Source organism: Monodon monoceros, unplaced genomic scaffold (genome assembly GCF_005190385.1).
Source record: "Monodon monoceros isolate NGI ecotype Baffin Bay Population unplaced genomic scaffold, NGI_Narwhal_1 Super_Scaffold_8, whole genome shotgun sequence".
Classification (NCBI taxonomy): Eukaryota; Metazoa; Chordata; class Mammalia; order Artiodactyla; family Monodontidae; genus Monodon; species Monodon monoceros.
The window spans coordinates 70,631,441-70,649,068 of NW_021703785.1; the positions used below are offsets into that span (position 1 = coordinate 70,631,441).

Here is a 17,628-nt window from a genome sequence, read left to right on the forward strand (position 1 = left end):
CGATTATTTACAGCTGTGATAATAACCACCTAGAGCGGAAACCAAGCTGTTCCCAGCCGGTGTCTCTGGGGAAAGGACCTGAAGGGAGGGAGTGGCAATTAACACTTAGGTTTTACTCTCTACCCTCCACAGTTTGCATTGTTTTTCAGTTTGTGAACCTGCAGTATTTATTAAATAAAAGTGTTACACAAGGCATACAAAAGGGATCTGATGCTGGTTCTAGTCTTTACTACAGCTGTCCAGAGGGAGCTAACTTCAGACTTTTGGATAGATTGAAGAGCTGTGGGGCTTCCCTGGTGGCGCAGTGGTTGAGAGTCCGCCTGCCGATGCAGGGGACACGGGTTCGTGCCCCGGTCCGGGAAGATCCCACGTGCCGCGGAGCGGCTGGGCCCGTGGGCCATGGCCGGTGAGCCTGCGCGTCCGGAGCCTGTGCTCCGCGACGGGAGAGGCCACAAAAAAGAGCTGCGTATTTTCCTTCTACCTACACAAGTAGCTTCCAAAACAAAGTACAAGTAAAGTACTTCACTGTCTTCTATTGGAATTTTCCATTGTGTTGATCAGTTTGCTAAAACGATCACTTAGGAGAATTTGAGTGACTGATGCTTCTAATTCCTTTACGAAGTGAAGTTTCACCCTTGTTGTTTGATTTCCACGCCTGTGAGCTCGGCAGAGTAGGTGTTTCCCTGTGTTAAAAGGTGAGGAGACCAAGCCGGCTACAGTGACTTGTTCATGGCTCATTAAGTGGTGCGGAGCTTGGGCTCAGACTCTGTCCCCGATTCCGGGCCCCCGCTGGTCCCGCTGCCTCCGCACGGGAAGTTTATAATGTCGCCAAACTCAGGTTCCCACACTGATTTCTCCCTGCATTCTGAAAATTGTATTCTAGTTGTATTTAAAATATGTAAATCTGTGTTTATTTTAAAAGATGAATTTTACTGCAGTTTTTAAGAAGTGCCACCCATGAACACTGGGTGTCATTCAGCCTCTTGCTGTTTCAGCAGCTGGAGGACACTTACTCTCAGCCCTGCTGAGCAGTTGGATGTAGATGTTGTTTGCTTCAAGGATTAACTTATCTTTTTGGGCTTGTGACACTAAACAAGCAACACTTGGCCTTATCTGATCCCTGCAGTTATGTTTTTCACCCAAGAAATTTTGGATTTCAGCAAGTGACTTGCCCTCCAGGAAAACGATGGTGGGAAAGGAAGCGTCTTTATTAACTCTTGTTTTGGGATCCCAGTGTAGCATCCTTGACCCTTGATCACCTGGTCGTTTTCTTTTTTTCTTAAAATTGTGGTCAAATATATATAACATAAAATTGGCCATTTTAATTTTACGTGTAGATTTCAGTAACACAGTTACACTCAGCATATTGTGCAACCGTCACCACTATCTAATTCCAAAATGTTTTCATCACCGCAACCGGAAGCTCTGTAGCCGTTCAGTAAAACTCCCCATTCCTCACTGCCCTCCCTGTCTGCAGACCTCACTGCCCTCTAGTCTGCTTGCTTTTTTTGTTTTTTCTAGTCTGCTTTCTGTCTTCTGTGGATTTGTCTGTTGTAGGTATTTCATGTACGTGGAATCATACACTGTTTGTCCTCTTATGTCTGGCTTATTTCGCTTAGCATAATGTTTTCAAAGTTCATGCATGTTGTAGCATGAATCAGTACTTCATTTCTTTATATGGCTGGATGATATTCCGTTATATCATTCCACATTTTGTTTATTCCTCCCCTGATGGACATCTGGAGCTGTTTCTGCCTTTTGGCTATAATGACTAATGCTGCTGCGGACACTGACATACAAGTGTCTGACGTCCTGTTTTCACATCTTTGGGATATATACCTAGGATTGAAATGGTTGCGCCATATGGTAATGCCGTATTTAATTTTTGGAGGAACCACCAAATTTCTTCACATCCTCACCAGTGCTTGTTATTTTCCATTTTTTTCCCCTGGATTCCGGCCATCCTGTTGGGTGCGCAGTGGTACGTTGTGATTTTGGTTTGCATTTCTCTAATGAGTCGTGATACTGAGCATCTTTAAACGTACTTATTTGCCAGCTGTATATCATCTTTGGAGAAATGTCAATTCAAGTCATTTGCCCAGTTTTTAATTGGGTTGTTCGTTTGTTCTTGAGTTGTTGGAGTTCTTTACTCTGGATATTTATCCCACTTGGTCAGTAATTCCTTTAATATGTTGCTGAATTGGGTCTGTTGGTGCTTTGTTGAGGTTTTTGCATCTGCTCGTAAGGAATATTTCCTGTAGTTTATAGAGTCTCAGTCTGGCTTCAGAGTCAGGGTAGTGCTGGTTTCATAAAATGAGTTAGAAAGTGTTCTCAATTTATCAGAAGAGTTTTACAACCCCTGGTCATAAGTGTTCTGCAGTAGTTGATGCTGAGGATTTTTCAGCTGAACGGTGTTGGTGGAGGGGCTGACCCCTGGAACTTCCGGCTCTGTCCTTTCTGTGACATCATTCCACTTTGAGTGATGTTTTGGACAGGACTCCACGTGGTGCCAGCCGCAGCCAGTTCCTTTCTGTATTTGACAAAACTATTTAAGTTTGATGATAATTTTACTTTTTATTACAGTTAGCCCCTAGAATCCGGAGTATGAACTCTGTTGTTATAGTAACAGAATAAGTCAGTCAATAATTTACATAATTTTGATTTCACTTCGACTTAACAATACCTTTTAACTATATGGTGATTTTCCTCTCAGGAATCTGAGGGACTTTACAAATAATTCACTTTACTGTAACATAGGATTTGGGGAAAATAGAGGTGTTCATGTTTTCTCAAGTGGAAGAGCATTGCCCCACATTTTCTGATTGAGCACCACCGCACAGGTCAGGCATCCAAGTCAGGTGTCTGAGGGTTGGCCTGGTGCCAGTCCAGGGCCCCTTGTTTTTTATAGAGCTGAAACATTTGGTAACACAGAATGTTAAAACTGTCAAGAATGTGGTAGAAAGGACTTAAAATGATGAAACATTTCTTGTAATTTTTTTTGGCCATGCAGGTGAATCTCTGCATTGAAAGGTATGCAGAGATGCTGTGAAAACCAAACCTTGCCCCCTTTTTTGGTCGTAGGTATGGTGCCAGTGATGGAGTTCAGATATAGCTGTGTTTTAAATGTTTAACCGTCCATGAAGATATTTTGTGAATTATTTGGTGTTGGTAGAAGGGTTGGATTTGTAAAATTCATTGTGCCCATGCAAATCATTAAGTATGTTTGGTCATGTTGGAGAATTTTCTTTCTGATGTTATTGTTAAGCTAAATGTGAAGGAGTTACAGAGTAATTCTTGCTAAAGATGTCCAGTGTCACCGCTGTTACTTTGACAGAGATGAATTAATGAGATTTTTTCAGTAATTCCTTGTCTCGTGATCACATACAGGTCAAAGCATGGGTTTTTTGGTTGTGGCACCAGGTCAGTGCCAACACTTTTCCATTCCTTGACTGACTTCAGAGATTTGAAGTGAATCTGTGTCTTCTTTTATTCTCTTCATATAAATATTCTCTCTCTGTAAGTAACACACATTTAGCCACGAATTATATAAACAAACTTTTCGTTGGAGATATTAGGTCAGGTAATTTGAAGGTTGTAGCTTTTAGCTCACGTCTGATAGGAACATTGAGCTTTAGTGGATATTTGAATTTTTAGAGGTTAAAATCATATGCCTGTTGTTTTTGGTGTGGTCGTTAGTCGTTGATTTACAGTAGTGATGCAGATGTGTAATTTGTTGCTTAGCTTCTGTTTTTTTTTTTTTTTTTAATTTTAAAAATTTTTTGCGGTACGCGGGCCTCTCACTGTCGCGGCCTCTCCCGTTGCGGAGCACAGGCTCCGGACGCGCAGGCTCGGCGGCCACGGCTCACGGGCCCAGCCGCTCCGCGGCACGTGGGATCCTCCCGGACCGGGGCACGAACCCGTGTCCCCTGCCTCGGCAGGCGGACTCTCAACCACTGCGCCACCAGGGAAGCCCTAAGCTTCTGTTTTTTACATGGCATGTCTGTACATGTATCACTTTTAGGTGAAGAGGATTACATAAGTGCCGACTTCTGAGTAAATTTTCAGTCTTTGGCCAGTGATCCATCATAGAACTGAGTTTTCCCGAAGAGCTTAGATGAGGAATTTTACACGTGTAATATGTGCTTGTGGTGGCAGTTGAAGGAGAAAGTAAGGTCCTTTAATTTCTTCTGGGAAGAATCCTGGGGGCGGGGTGTGGTCAGGCGGGTAGGAGGGAGGATGAGACATACACACGGACGTGTGCACACCTACCGTTGGACAGTGAACTTGTACGGTTTCCCCTTCTTTGAGGAGCTCACGGAGATGGCTTCCGGAGGATCTGCCTCGGGCCCTGCCTCGTGTGCTGGCCTTGGGCTCTGACCTCCCTGCGCGGCTGCGTGTTGCTGGCAGCACAGCCCGTCTCGCCAGGGTGGCTCTGCCCCGTGGGGCCGCTGCTTCTCAAAAGCACTCGCAGCCCCTGTGATCTGCTGCAACAGGGCAGCGCCGTCTTAGGTCCGGGCCAGTCCTGGGGTCCTCTGTCCTTTCTGTGGAGCCCGTTGTAACTCTGATGGCAGAGTTACAAGCAGAGAAGGCCACTGTGGCGGGCCTAAGGTTCTTAGAATGACTGTCCTGAGTGTGGGACCCCCAGATCCTTCCTCAGTCACTGTGGGAATTTCAGGTCTTCGAGGGGTCCAGCCCAAGGTGGGAGTAGGAAGGGGCAGAGGGACTGCGTGTTCAGCGCCTTCTGTGCCAGGCTTCGCTCTGAACGCCTCCTGTCCATTTGGTGGAAACAGGCCACGGAGGGGCTGTCGTTTGCCCTGTTTGGGAGATGGGAAAAGTGGGGCTCGGGGTGAAATAGCTTGCCCTAAATTCACACCTTCAGTGTGACTCTATATTGCTGCTGTTTTAGAATTGAAGCATTTTAGGTTTTCAGTAGGTGCCACACATCTGGTCTCTCTCACCTTGCTGGTGAGGAAAGTGAGCAGTGATTTGCAGAAGGTGACGCCGCTTAGTTGTTCACGTGTTAGAACCAGGCCAGGAAGGCAGGCCTCCTGGTCTGTGGGCCTCGCTCAGTGCGGCACAGCCTGAGCTGGAGGGGGACGCGCCCTCACGTGCATCAGGGCACGTGCAGAGCGCTGATGAAAATACCTCGGAAGGAAAATCGAGGCTTGGCTTTTTTCGTTCCCTCTGTTTGTGAAGCCTTCCCCGAATTCTCCAGCTCTCAGCGTCTTTCCTGTCCTGACACCCTGTAGCGCGTACTGTGTTGTAGCAGAGCAGTTTGGTATCTGTTCTCTCCTTTATAACTTTAGATTTATTTTTAAAATAATTTTCTACCTGTCATCATGAAAAACTAATTTTTTTTTCACTGTGTACTCCCCAGTTGGGTTATGACTTCGGCAGTTTCTCTGTATCCTTTTTAATGTATATCAAAAGTTTTCTGACTTGAACCCACAGTGAAAATCAGCTTTAAAGTTAGACCTCATATATGCATACTGGAATATCGGAACCAAAGTTCCACAGACCGTTGTTTACTCTTGGTAGGGAGATGTACTGTCATCTGTTCTGTTTTACTGAAAAAGACACTGGTGGCTGTGACCCACTGAGTTGTCCTCACCCCGCCACTAATGGGTGTGACTGTTTGAAAATAACGTTCCACAGCGTTTGGCACAGGGCTGGGCAGAAGTACTCAGATGCTTACTGAGGTTCATCTTTTCTGAAGGACTGCTGCTTTGAGATGATTTTTATGATGCCTGAAACTGAGGGTATGGAAATGGTTTGTTTTTTCATTAAAACGTTTGTTGTCTTTGACTTAGTTTCGGGGGTACAGCGTTTCCCGGGAGAACAGGCATGGACTTTCAGCCTTCTCTTCTCCGTTTTCTTGTTTAGGAGACAGAAACTTGTTTCTTACCTCTTCGTACTTTGGAGTCATCCTTTTACAGCAGTCAAAGGATGTGTTCACTTCCTCACGTCAGCTCTTCCTGTGCCTCCAGAACTGTTCTTAGTTGGCTAAGGTCACTTGCTCCTTTGATCATCAGGAAGCCTTTCCTGCCTGTTCTGGCAGTTCTCCTTTGGGTACTGACCTGATCTGACCCACTTCAGTATTAAACTTGGAATGGTAAACACTGGATTCTAAGATATGACTTGAAACACAGAAGTGGGGAAAATGTATTTTCTCATGTTTGTATTAAATACAGATTATCTGCTATAAAGAACTGTAACTATCTAATGTAAAGAAGGAAGTGCCTGCCGGCCGTATCTGTGGGTTCCACATCCGAGGATTGAAAATATTTGGGAAAAAAATTCTGGAAGGTTCCAAAAAGCAAAACTTGAATTTGCTGTGTGTTGGCAGCTATTTGCATAGCATTTACATTGCATTGAGTATTATAAGTAACTGAGAGATGACTTAAAGCATACGGGAGGGTGTGCCTAGGTTATACTCAAGTACTACACCACTTCACATAAGGGTCTTGAGCATCCTTGGATTTTGGTACACGTGGAGGTCCTTGGAACCAATTCCCCACAGATACTGAGGGACGACTGTATTCTTGGTAAGTATGTTTTCTTGATGGAGATGTTCATCTTATAGGTTTTCATCATTTTTTTATTTCCTACTAAAATGTATTAAGTACCCTGCCTTCTTAAACAGTATACACTGAACATAATTAGCTTTTCAAAATGATATGTCTTCATAGATACCATTTTTTACCATAGTCTAGCTTTAGATTGTGGAAGAGATTTCCTTAATTTACTTTCTTGAGAACATTCCTGGGTATCAGTTTGCTTTTGTGTAATTGCTTCTTTCTCATAATGGCACATGCAGGGCAGTCAGATGTGTGTTTTCCACGGTTGACTGTGTAGACATTATTTAATCAGAAGCAGCTGTCTCCCAAGTGATTTTCTTTTTTCCTATTTGCAGATGGTATCTTCAAAACATAGGTATCCTTATCAGCAAATAAAGGGTATCCTTATAGTTTCAACTGACTCTTCTTTCGCTTGGGTGGTTATTTTTGGCATGATCCAGCTTTCTAAGAATCATACTAGGTAGGTTTAAGGAGGCACTTAACTCCATGGCCTGCAAAGTCTTACATGGGATGATTGTTTCTGAGGATGATACTGTACTGACTTTCATCCAGAGCCTTGTTAGTGTCTGACCTTTAATAGACTGTGCAACATTTTATCCTTAATGTTTTAATAAGATTGGAAGAGCCAGTAGGTTCACACATTGTTAGAAATGTGGGGATGGAGGTACTATAGAGATCGAGATCTTACATACGAGATAACCCAGGTCCCGAGAGAGCAGCATTTTTTCTCAAGGTATTACAGCTAGCTAGTGGCATGGCCAGAGCCAGACTCAAGCCTGTAGCTTTGCTAGTTGAGTGCTATTTTTAGTGTACCCTGGTCTCTCTCAGTAGCTCCATAATGGCTCCATTTTTCCATGAAATTCTTTCCGTAAAACAATACTTCCTATTTTTAATAAACCTTTAGTTTCAATTAGTAGCATTATATTGACAGGGATATTGATTTTAAAATATTATCCAATATTAACCTTGTTTCTCAAGCACAGCTGTTGAGGTTTTTTTTTCTTTCTGATTTTATTTATTTAATTAAACTTTTTTTTTTTTTTTTAAGAACAGTTTTAGTTTCACAGCAAAACTGAAGGGAAAGTACAGAGATTTCCCATATACCTCCTGCCCGCACGTGCACAGCCTCACCCCTTGTCAACAGCGCCTCCAGAGTGGCACACTTATTACAATTGATGAACCTATGCTGACACATCATAATCACCTAAAGTTCATAGTTTACACTACAGTGTACCCTTGGTGTACTTTCTGTGGGTTTGAACAAACGTACAATGACATGTATTCATCATTATAGTATCGTACAGAGTATTTTCACTGCCCTAAAAATCCTCTCAGCTCTGCCTGTCCATCCCTCCTTCTCCTTAATCCCTGGGAACCACTGTTGTTTGTTGTTGTTGTTTTGAACTGTCTTCATAGTTACCATTGAGTTTTTAACTTTCAATTAATTTTTATATTTAAAAGTTTTATAATTTTTACATTTAGAAGTTTTATTTGGTTCTTTAAAAAAATTAGCTGAGGCTTTAAATTTTCGTCTTTGTTCTTATAATCAAGCTTCTGCTATTTCTTTGCACATATTAAGCATTTGTTTTACATCATGTCTGAAATAGTCCTGGTGTTTAATATCTTGAATCTAGTTCTGCCATCTGTGCTTCTGCTGGCTTTTACTCGTGGTGCTTTGTTTTTCTGTGTATGTGTGATTTTTGATTGTGAACTCAAATCTCTTGGAGTTTTATTTGTGGGAATTCTTTGTGGGGTGGATTGAATTTGTCTTCTAGAGTGAGTTTGTATTCTGTTGGTTGCTAGTTGTAGGGTGGAAGAGGGCACTGTCAACTCAGGACCTCTTTGAATTACATTTTCTGCCTGATTTTGTTTGTTTGTAAGATCATATAGCACGTGTGAATTTGGGTCACAAGCTTTGATTATGGCCAGCTTGTGGTTATGACTGTTGGGAAGATATTTATCATCTCCCGCACTCCCACACCAAGGACAGGTCAGGCAGGTTTCGTTGCCATCTCCTTCTGTGGTGCAGGGTTATTTCTCGTTCCCCCTTAGCTGAAGACGTAGCCCTCTTGGGCTCACTGTCATGCTGGGGTCTTCTGCTGGCCTCCCTGTCTTTGGTGGGCCCTAAGCTTCAGCACCTGGTTACCACGCTCTGTTCCATCCAGCTGTCAGAGTAGGGTGCACAGGTCACTAGTGTTGGCAGGTGACCTCCATGTAAAATCTGTCTTTGGCATTTGCTTATCTCCCAGCGTTCTCCCATGGCTTCGTTTTTTGGCTTCTGCAGATTCCTTATTTTCTCACCAGCTCAGTAAATTATTATTATCTAATTACTTCTTCTTGATGAATTTGTAGTAATAGATACTGAGTCTAAAATAATCTTACGTAAGTTACAATAATGGAGACAGAACAGTCAGAAAGAATGCCTTCTTCCTTCTGAGCGTGCTGTGTTCTCAGGCAAAACAGATGAATCCTGTTCCTCACGAAAGCTTTAGAGCAGAAATTCCTGAGAACACCAACGTTTCTTCCCTTTATCCCAGTAAAGAATCGTGATTTCGTGAAGCATTGTTAACTGCAGTGGGGTCCTATTTTTCAACTGTGGGGATGCAGGGCTGTTCAGAGCCATTACTGTTGGATGTTGACTTGTTCTAGGCTCAATTGAAATCTTGTGGAGCTTGACTGACTGTTATTTGACATGATAGGGAGTGTCAGCCTTCAATAACATCTTCAAGGGATGATGTTTGAGAACTCTGGTAAACGTACTAAAAATTGTGTGGCAAGTTTTCGGCTTCGTGGTGGTTTTTCACCAGTTATATCTAACTCTAGTGTTGAAAACACTTAAATTTAAAAAAAAGCGCTCATCGGAAACTGGATTGCCTTGTCTACACTCTGCCTTTGTAGTTAGCATTCGGCTAGAGGTAGGCGTGTGCTCTGGTCATTTCTGCAAGAAAGTCTTGAAGTCCTGCCGTGGGGCTCTCCTCCTGTAGTTCACAGGATCCGCTCTGCGGCGTCCTTATGCTGTGCTGAGGTGTAGTTTACTGCTCTGTGCCTTGCTTTAGAAGTGCCGCCAAGCCAATTCCGTCCTCTCCGTCCTGTCCGTTTCGATCTGCTGCCCTTGCTGTATCTGCAGCCACAATCCCTCCCTGTCGAATCGTGTTGCTCGGCATGTGTCAGTTGGCTTAGAATTCCCTGGAGCTTTGTGTTAATACAGTAGTGTCCTCAGAAGTGTCGATAAAAGTGATTGCAAGTATGACAGAATGTTAAGTTAGAAGGCACTTTAGAGATTACCTGATCTTCGGCTGTGAAAACCTAAGTTTGTGTAAACGCTTACTTGAAAACCCAACAGATAAGCTTAGAGCTGGGGGTCTAGAAAATTGCTGAGGAGACTGGCCCTTTTATTTTGCAAATAAAAATTCTTAAATTACCAGAAAGGTTAAATGACAGTGGTCTGAGTTTCCACTTCATCGCACTTAACCTCCTCCTCAATCCAGCCTCGTTGGATTGTGGTTCTGCTGGTGGTTCGGCTTTGGGGGAGTATTGTGAGGGTTCTTCCAGGGGCCGTGTTGTGGAGTTGGCCAGATTGAGGAGATGATCTGTTTTTTTAATGAAGCTTCCTCATTTTCTCCTTCTGATTTTTGTTTCCTTCTCTTGTTATTTCTTAGCTATTGCATGGAGCTGGTCATATTTATTAATATTACTGGCCAATGAGAGTAGCTTTTCTTCCCCTTGGAATTGAAGGGAAGGGAGAGAAGAGAAGCAGCATTTACGGACACCGGCTCACGTACAAGGCACAGCCAGATGCTTTTGCAAAAGCTTCAACTCAGTTTATTCGTAGCCACTCTGTAAAGTAGTTGGTGCCATTTCCCTCTTACCCTTAGGAACTTGAGGCACAGAGAGGCTAAGAACTTGAACCGTAGTCAAAACTACCCTGAGGCCAGGATGGGTGGGGGAAGGGCTTTCTGAGCAGCGCCTGGAAGCGTGTAGGGACACCAGTGGGACATGGGGTGGTCAGAGCACACGGGTGTGGCATGCGATCGGTGTTACAGTGGAGAACGCTCGCATGGTGTTCTGTTCTTGCTTCATCCCGAGGGCCAGAAATGCTTTCCCCAGGTATGTGTACTGGCATTTTATTGTCCCAAGTACATAGATGCATGAGGTTGTACTTTGGATAATAGCACCTTTTCTTGTCTTTTTTTTGTGTGTGTGGGAAAGGGGCTATACTCATTTGAATACACCAATATCAGTTTAAATTCTTACATGTGGCTTAGTGATAGTTTTCAATATATGTGAGGAAATTCTGCGACAACATACTTGAGCTGGCGGGGGCGGAGAGCGGGCTTGTAGCCTTCCACCAAGACGGTTCTATTCAGTGGATCTTGAAGTTGCTGTAATAACTGAATTTCATGTTGTTATAAAACAGTTCATGGAGAGCCAAATTTAGAAATAAACAGTATCTGTGAACTAGTGATTGTGCTGGGGATTTACAGAAAGCTGAATAGTAATTCCTAAATTAAAAAAATAAAGACAGTATCGTGTATATATCCAAGTGCTGGATGGCTGGAGGGCATTTTAGAGGAAATGTCTCGTTTTGGTGGAACTCGACCACCAACCCACCCGGTCCCTTTCATCAGTACTTATTTCAGGCCTGGCCCATCAGGAAGTTGAAGAGGCATCGTCTGACAAAAAGGTCTGGGCTTCCCAGGCTTAGGAAACAGCAGGGGTGGGCTATGGGCACCTGGTGGTGGTGACCGTGGTTGCACCCTTGGGGGAGGCATGGTGTGTGTGTCGTGTTGTCGTCTTGTGTGCAGCTCCGCAAGGTGGTGTTGGGCTGTTTTGTGAGTAGAATCAGTTGTATTTGTCTGGTAGTGTGTGTTCTTGGGAATTTCCAGGTAGAATGATGCAGAGTTACTATGTTCTCAGAATTGCTTTTACTTCCCTTTCAGGCTACGTCTTGAGCCCATTTGCTAGTGTGTGCTGGTACTCAGGGCCTGTGTGCTGCCCACCACTTCCCCCGACTCCCCGTCCCTTTTCCTTCAGAGACCTCAGATGCACAGAATTGAGTCGGTCGTATTCCTGAGACCATGACACACAGTTACTGTCTGGGCAAGGCCCCTCTTTTGTTGGGCTTTATTTTATTTTTTCCTTTTTGTCCTTCACCCTGCAGTTCCACATCCCGGCCCTCTTCCAGCCCCACTCAAGTGTGTTTCATGTACATTCTTCCAGCCGTTTGCCATGTACTGTTTTATATATATATGTGGATCTCGTTTTTACTTTGTTTACTTACTATTATGTTTTTGACAAGTATCCATGTTTTTGTATGTAAACCTAGTTCATCTATTCTGACTGCTACATACTATGCTGTCGTTTTATAGACCATCTAGATTGCAGTCAGCTGTGCAGTCGTCAGTGACATTTCAGCAAACGTTCTTGTCACCTTTAATTCTGTCTGAGAAATTTTCAGGTATATACCTCTGAAGAAGTGTTAGGTCACTGAATATATGCATATTTAATTTCACAAAATTTCAGCTCTCTGAGATGGCTGCTCTGAGATTACACTCCTGTTAGACCATGTGATACAGCAGGGGCTCACATCCATTACTTAAAACAAGGAACAGGATTTGATATAATTCCTTGATCCAGGCTTTGTCCATGAGAATGTTCCTGCAAACTAGTTTTTGGTCATATTATTAAAAGCCTTTATTCTTCACTATCACCCTTTGTTTTCTTTCCATAATGTTTAGGTAGTTATAGGGAACAAGAAAATTATTATTATTATTATTTTTTTTTTTTTGCGGTATGCGGGCCTCTCACTGTTGTGGCCTCTCCCGTTGTGGAGCACAGGCTCCGGACGCGCAGGCTCAGCGGCTATGGCTCACGGGCCCAGCCGCTCCGCGGCATGTGGGATCTTCCCAGAGCGGGGCACGAACCCGTGTCCCCTGCATTGGCAGGCGGACTCTCAACCACTGCGCCACCAGGGAAGCCCCAACAAGAAAATTATTTTAAGGGTTTCTCTGTAATGTGTATATAATTGTGACAGTATTGGGAAACTACTGTAAATACTAAGATGTCTGTTTTTCATTTTATAGGGCGCCAATGCCTCGGCATTAGAGAAAGAGATTGGTCCAGAACAGTTTCCAGTCAATGAGCACTATTTTGGATTAGTCAATGTAAGTATCCGTTGATACGTAGCCTTCAAATTATGCTTGGAAGTAGTGTTAAGAATGATGAATGCAGTTCATAATTTATTAAAGGAAATTTGTTCCTTTGTATCAGTAGACTTAATGCCAAGAAACATGACTTGGAATTTCAAGATTATCTCTAATGGGAGGGAAACAACATGGCCTGAAGTCTTTTTTTTTTTTAATTTATTATTTATTTATTATTATTATTTTCTTTGGCTGTGTTGGGTCTTCATGGCGGTGTGCGGGCTTCTCACTGCGGTGGCTTCTCTTGTTGCAGAGCCCGGGCTCTAGGTGCACAGGCTTCAGTAGTTGTGGCTCATGGGCTCTCTAGAGCACACGCTCAGTAGTTGTGGCGCACGGGCTTAGTTGCTCTGTGGCCTGTGGGATCTTCCTGGACCAGGCTCGAACCCGTGTCCCCTGCATTGGCAGGCGTATTCTTAACCACTGTGCCACCAGGGAAGTCCCCATTGCCTGAAGTCTTAAGAGTCTTGGAACAGTTTCTAACTTGTCAGCCTGATTTTTTTTTCCTATTTTGTGTCAGAATTTTCTCATAACCAAAATTTCATATGGCCTAGACCAAATGATCTCTTTGATGCTTTGAGAATTATTTACGTGTCTAAATATAAGTGGTCCAAATGTACAGATATAAATATAGTTTTGTAAATGCCCCCATGTGTCTATAGCGTCTTTGTCAGTTTGCTTCTGGCGTTGTTCCAGTGGTATAGATTTAAAAGTGTGAAATATAAGAAGAAAACATAGCCTTGCCCTTATGGAGGCAATCATTGTAATTATACATTATTAAAACTTTGGAAGAACTTTCTTTAGAATTTTTAACTCTTTCCTGAACCATGAGGAAACACCACAAATCTTTGTTATGTAGTTGTCATGGTAGTTTGCGCTGTGCTGTACTGTTACATGGATCCATGGCGAGTGTTTTAAAATAGGTGTATTGGTGATAATACAGGTAAGAAAGCAAGTTATGTTGAACAGATTGGCGTGTTACTGAGTACTAGCACGTCATTATGTACAGATAGATTCCTTGTGCAATTTGAGGAGGGCAGTTGCAGTGGTATGTGTGTCTTGCCTTGCTTGGGGACCCTTCTCTGTCTGTCTGCGCTGGGCATAAGCTAGTAACACAGGGTCAGCAGTGCCCACCCTCCTCCTCTTCCCCTCCCTAGAGGAGGCCACTCATTAGTCCTCGGGCTATTTTTTCTGGAATGTATCCTTACAGCCTAAATAAGGTACTTACACTGCCATTAAAAAAAAACGGACAAACTACTGACTTCCTGTTTTGGCAGATAAGAAACTTCACTCTCTTTTCTCACCATCCCTGCCCAACTTCACTTTCCCCCGTTCTCCCAATATGGAATTAATCATTGCTTTATTTTTCCATGTCCTAAACTTTCATTTATTCTTCCCAAAGCCTTCAGCAGAACTAAAGAAAGCCAAAAAGACCTTCTCAGTATCCGTTTCCACTGAGCCGTGCCTGTCAGGTACCACCCAGCCCCCCGTGCTCCTTCTGTGCAGCCTGTACCTGGCGATGTCTCTTCCATCGCCCTTCACATTCCCTGCACTTGTCTCCTTTCCTTCATCCCGACTTCTTTCCGGGTTTTTCCTCCCTTGCTTTGTGGGACACCTTCTGTAGATGCTTGTTTAGGGAATGTGCATGGATACAGACTTTGAGATCTTGTATATTTAAGACTGTTTTGGTTATTGTTAGAACTAGATATCCATCCTAGGTTACAACTTTCCTTCAGAATTTTTCAGGGCTTACTCCACTGCTTTCTGGCTTCTGTTGATGCTGAGAGGGTGGATGCCATTCTGGTTCTCGATCTCTTATGTACAGGGCTTTTTTTATCCGTTTTAAAAAGGTTTTGGGAGGCCTTAAGGATATTCTCTATCCACAGTGTTCTGAAATCTAATCCTGTGTCTTGATGGGGACCCTGTTGTGCTGAGTGTTTATGGACCCATTCAGACTGATGATTTATTTCCCCCAGGTGTAAAACATTTCTGATACTGTTATTGGGATAATTTTCTTCCTATCATTGTAATTTCTCTGTTTTGTCTTTTTTTGATATGGTTAGCTGTATATTGAAGCACTTAGTCTGATTCTTTATTTCTCTTATTCTCCCATTTTTGATCACCTGCCTTATTCTACATTTTAGACTATATCTTCAACTTTTTTGTCCAGGTCATTGCATTTTTTATTTCTTACAGTGTTACTTTTTTTTCTTCTCTTGTTTCATGGGGGCAGTGTTTTCTGTTCCTTTTCGCAGGGTGTCATTTATAGTTTTTGTTGTTGCTGAGGTTTTCTGATGCTTACTGGATTGCTTCTGAGACCTTGGAGTTTATTCCCCGCCCCCTTTTAAACTTTGGTATCTTTCCTGTTGGAAGCTTTCCTCAAATTGCACTCATCTATAAGGGTGAAATGCTGAAAGGATGACTGGGGCTTCTTGTGTTGTGGTGGGGCTGCTCTTTCAGTCTAGGGTGGCCCCTGGCGAATGCCCCTCCCTCCCATGGCCCCCATCCCAGTTCAGTAGCTGGAGCTGTCTCTCTGGGGCTGTTTATCTTCTGCCGGGAAGCCTCCTCCAGCGCCTGTCTGGGGTGGGGGTGGGGGGTTATTCGGGGTTTTATTTGGTCCTGTTTCCTGCTCGGTGCCTCACTGCTGTCCTTAAGGGTTCTCCACCCAGAGTCTCCTCTTCATCTGCTGTGGAGACTAAACCTGCAGCTGAAGGAAGAGTTGAGTGCCTGGGGGTCTAAATGGTCCTTTTAAAGACTGAGGACCAGACTGGTGTTCTCAGAGGTTCCCACCCCACAAAACGTCTCTGACCCTTTAGAGGTGAGTCCGTTGTTACCCATTTGTCTCTTAGAGACATTTGGGCTACTTCTCCTCCGTCTGCCTTCTGTTTTCTAGAAGTTCGCTGATACCTCTAATCTCTCATTGTCGTCTTTGGCCTTTTGAGTTTTTGCCTAATCTGTTCTTTTACTGTCATTTTATTAGGGTATCGTGGGGAGGAGAGTTAAATGAATATATTTAATTTTTCTTGTTTATTGAGCAGGTTGGCCTCTACTTCTGATATCTGAAATGCGCATACTTACAGAGTTGTCTAGTGATCAGAAGCCTCCTTTCAGTTCTGGGGGTGGCAGACCCCAGCTCTTCAGTCTCGTTGCCCTTTCCCTGTGGCTGTGGCTACCGCCCTTACTTGGCTCAGCCTCCAAAGCTAATTTGTGTCTTAAATTGTAGAAAAGTTGTGCCCATTTTTAGTGTCCCAGAAGAACCCATTTTCCTTAGAGTAGTAGTATTTTCTATATTGAAGGCTGTTTTCCCTTTACCTTCTCCAGCATAAACATTCCAATCTCTCCATTTTGTGTCTAACTGACTTTTTTGCAGATAACCTCAAAACAAGTAAACGAGTCTTAAAGCTCTCTCTATATTATTTTTTCTTCTGCTGGTATGTTGTTTTTAATTGGATACCAGTATCCAAATACCAGTGTTGATTGTGTGTAAAAAAACAAACAAAAAAGTTTCTAAGAAGGTATCATTTTTACTACTTCATGTGTATCAGTCTAAATTCAAAAGGTAGAATTTGTATTTCTCCCTGAAGCCGAGTAACCGAGATTCAGTAAAACCAAGGAAAGCAGGAATTTCTGAGAACAGTTTCTGATCTCTGGGCCTGGTTATTATGATGAGGAATTGAGATCCCTAAGGTAGCCAGGGCTCCAGCTGTGAAAGATTGAGGAACACCTTGAGTTACACGCAGAAATAAATTGGTGGTCGGAGTAGATGCAGCAGAACTAGGATAGTGATGAACTTCTTCTTTGATCTGTGCCCTCAGGCTACTTTGCAGCTGTGTTGCGTACCTTTAACCGGTTTCCATAAGCTCTGTTTTCAGCTCTTAAATTGTCATCACCCTTCTCTCTCGTTTCCTTCCCCCTTTTTTCTTTGTAGAGCTATCACACTATTATAGAGCCCCTTAAAAATTAAGGTTGGAGCTTTGAGGGGTCGGGGAGATGGCTTAGTTAACTGAGAGATGAACATTTTAACATCTTCCTCCTGTCCCTGTGCCTGTCTGCCAAGTAGTTAGTGTTATAAACAACATGGAAGGTAGCTGCTTTAAGGCACTTGGGGGTTAATCTTTCCTAGCAATTGGATTCTGTTAAAATGAGGCACATGTATATTTTCTTTTCATCAGTCTGTTCTTAGCTAACTGTGCAGGTTCATTTTAATTGCTCTTACAAAAAGCTAATACTGAAAAGGGTTCCCATTAGATCTGCCTGATTGGATCCCTTTTTGCGACCGACCAGTAAGTGGTAGAATCACTCAATAGCACTTGCTTTTGGGAAATAGTGTGTGTATTTGGGCAGTTAGAAAATTAGACTTTTTTTCTTTTTTTTATGGAGAGAAGGGAAAAAAAACACCCCAAAACCCCACAGTTAATTAATCTACCAGAAAATTCAGAGTGGTTACTCTTCACTTTGTTAATAACAGTCTGTTTTCCATTATTTTCAGTTGTAGATGTTTTTATCTTGGAGGAATATTTTCACAAATGATAGCTTTTATGGCCATTTACTCTTAATGGTAACTCTGATGCCATCACTGTGATTTGCATAATACATAGAGTGGGGATTTCCTGTTGGGTTAACTCTTGTGAACACGTTAGTATTTCTGATGGTACAGGATGTTAGGAGAGGGGAAATACTTGTGTGGCTCGGGGTGCAGAAGCCACCTTGAGGAGGGAGAGGAGCCTGTGGAAGCTTTTCTTTTGCTGTGAAATACCCCCCTTACGTGTCTGCTGTTTATAGTCAGCTAAATTCTTTGAAAACTAATTGTTTAATCTGATAAACCAGATTGCCTTTTTCCTTTGTCTTGT

The 17,628-nt window shown here is 43.0% G+C and overlaps 1 protein-coding gene across 1 annotated transcript in view; it reads left to right on the plus strand.

The window, feature by feature from the left end:
• Positions 1-6,458: 6,458 nt before the first annotated feature.
• The window catches only part of USP12 (ubiquitin specific peptidase 12), a 48,541-nt gene continuing 37,371 nt past the window's right edge, over positions 6,459-17,628 (plus strand). The window contains exons 1-2 of the mRNA XM_029210320.1: positions 6,459-6,545; positions 12,662-12,742. The gene's annotated coding sequence lies outside the window, so the exon portion shown is untranslated. The remainder of the gene's footprint in view (positions 6,546-12,661; positions 12,743-17,628) is intronic.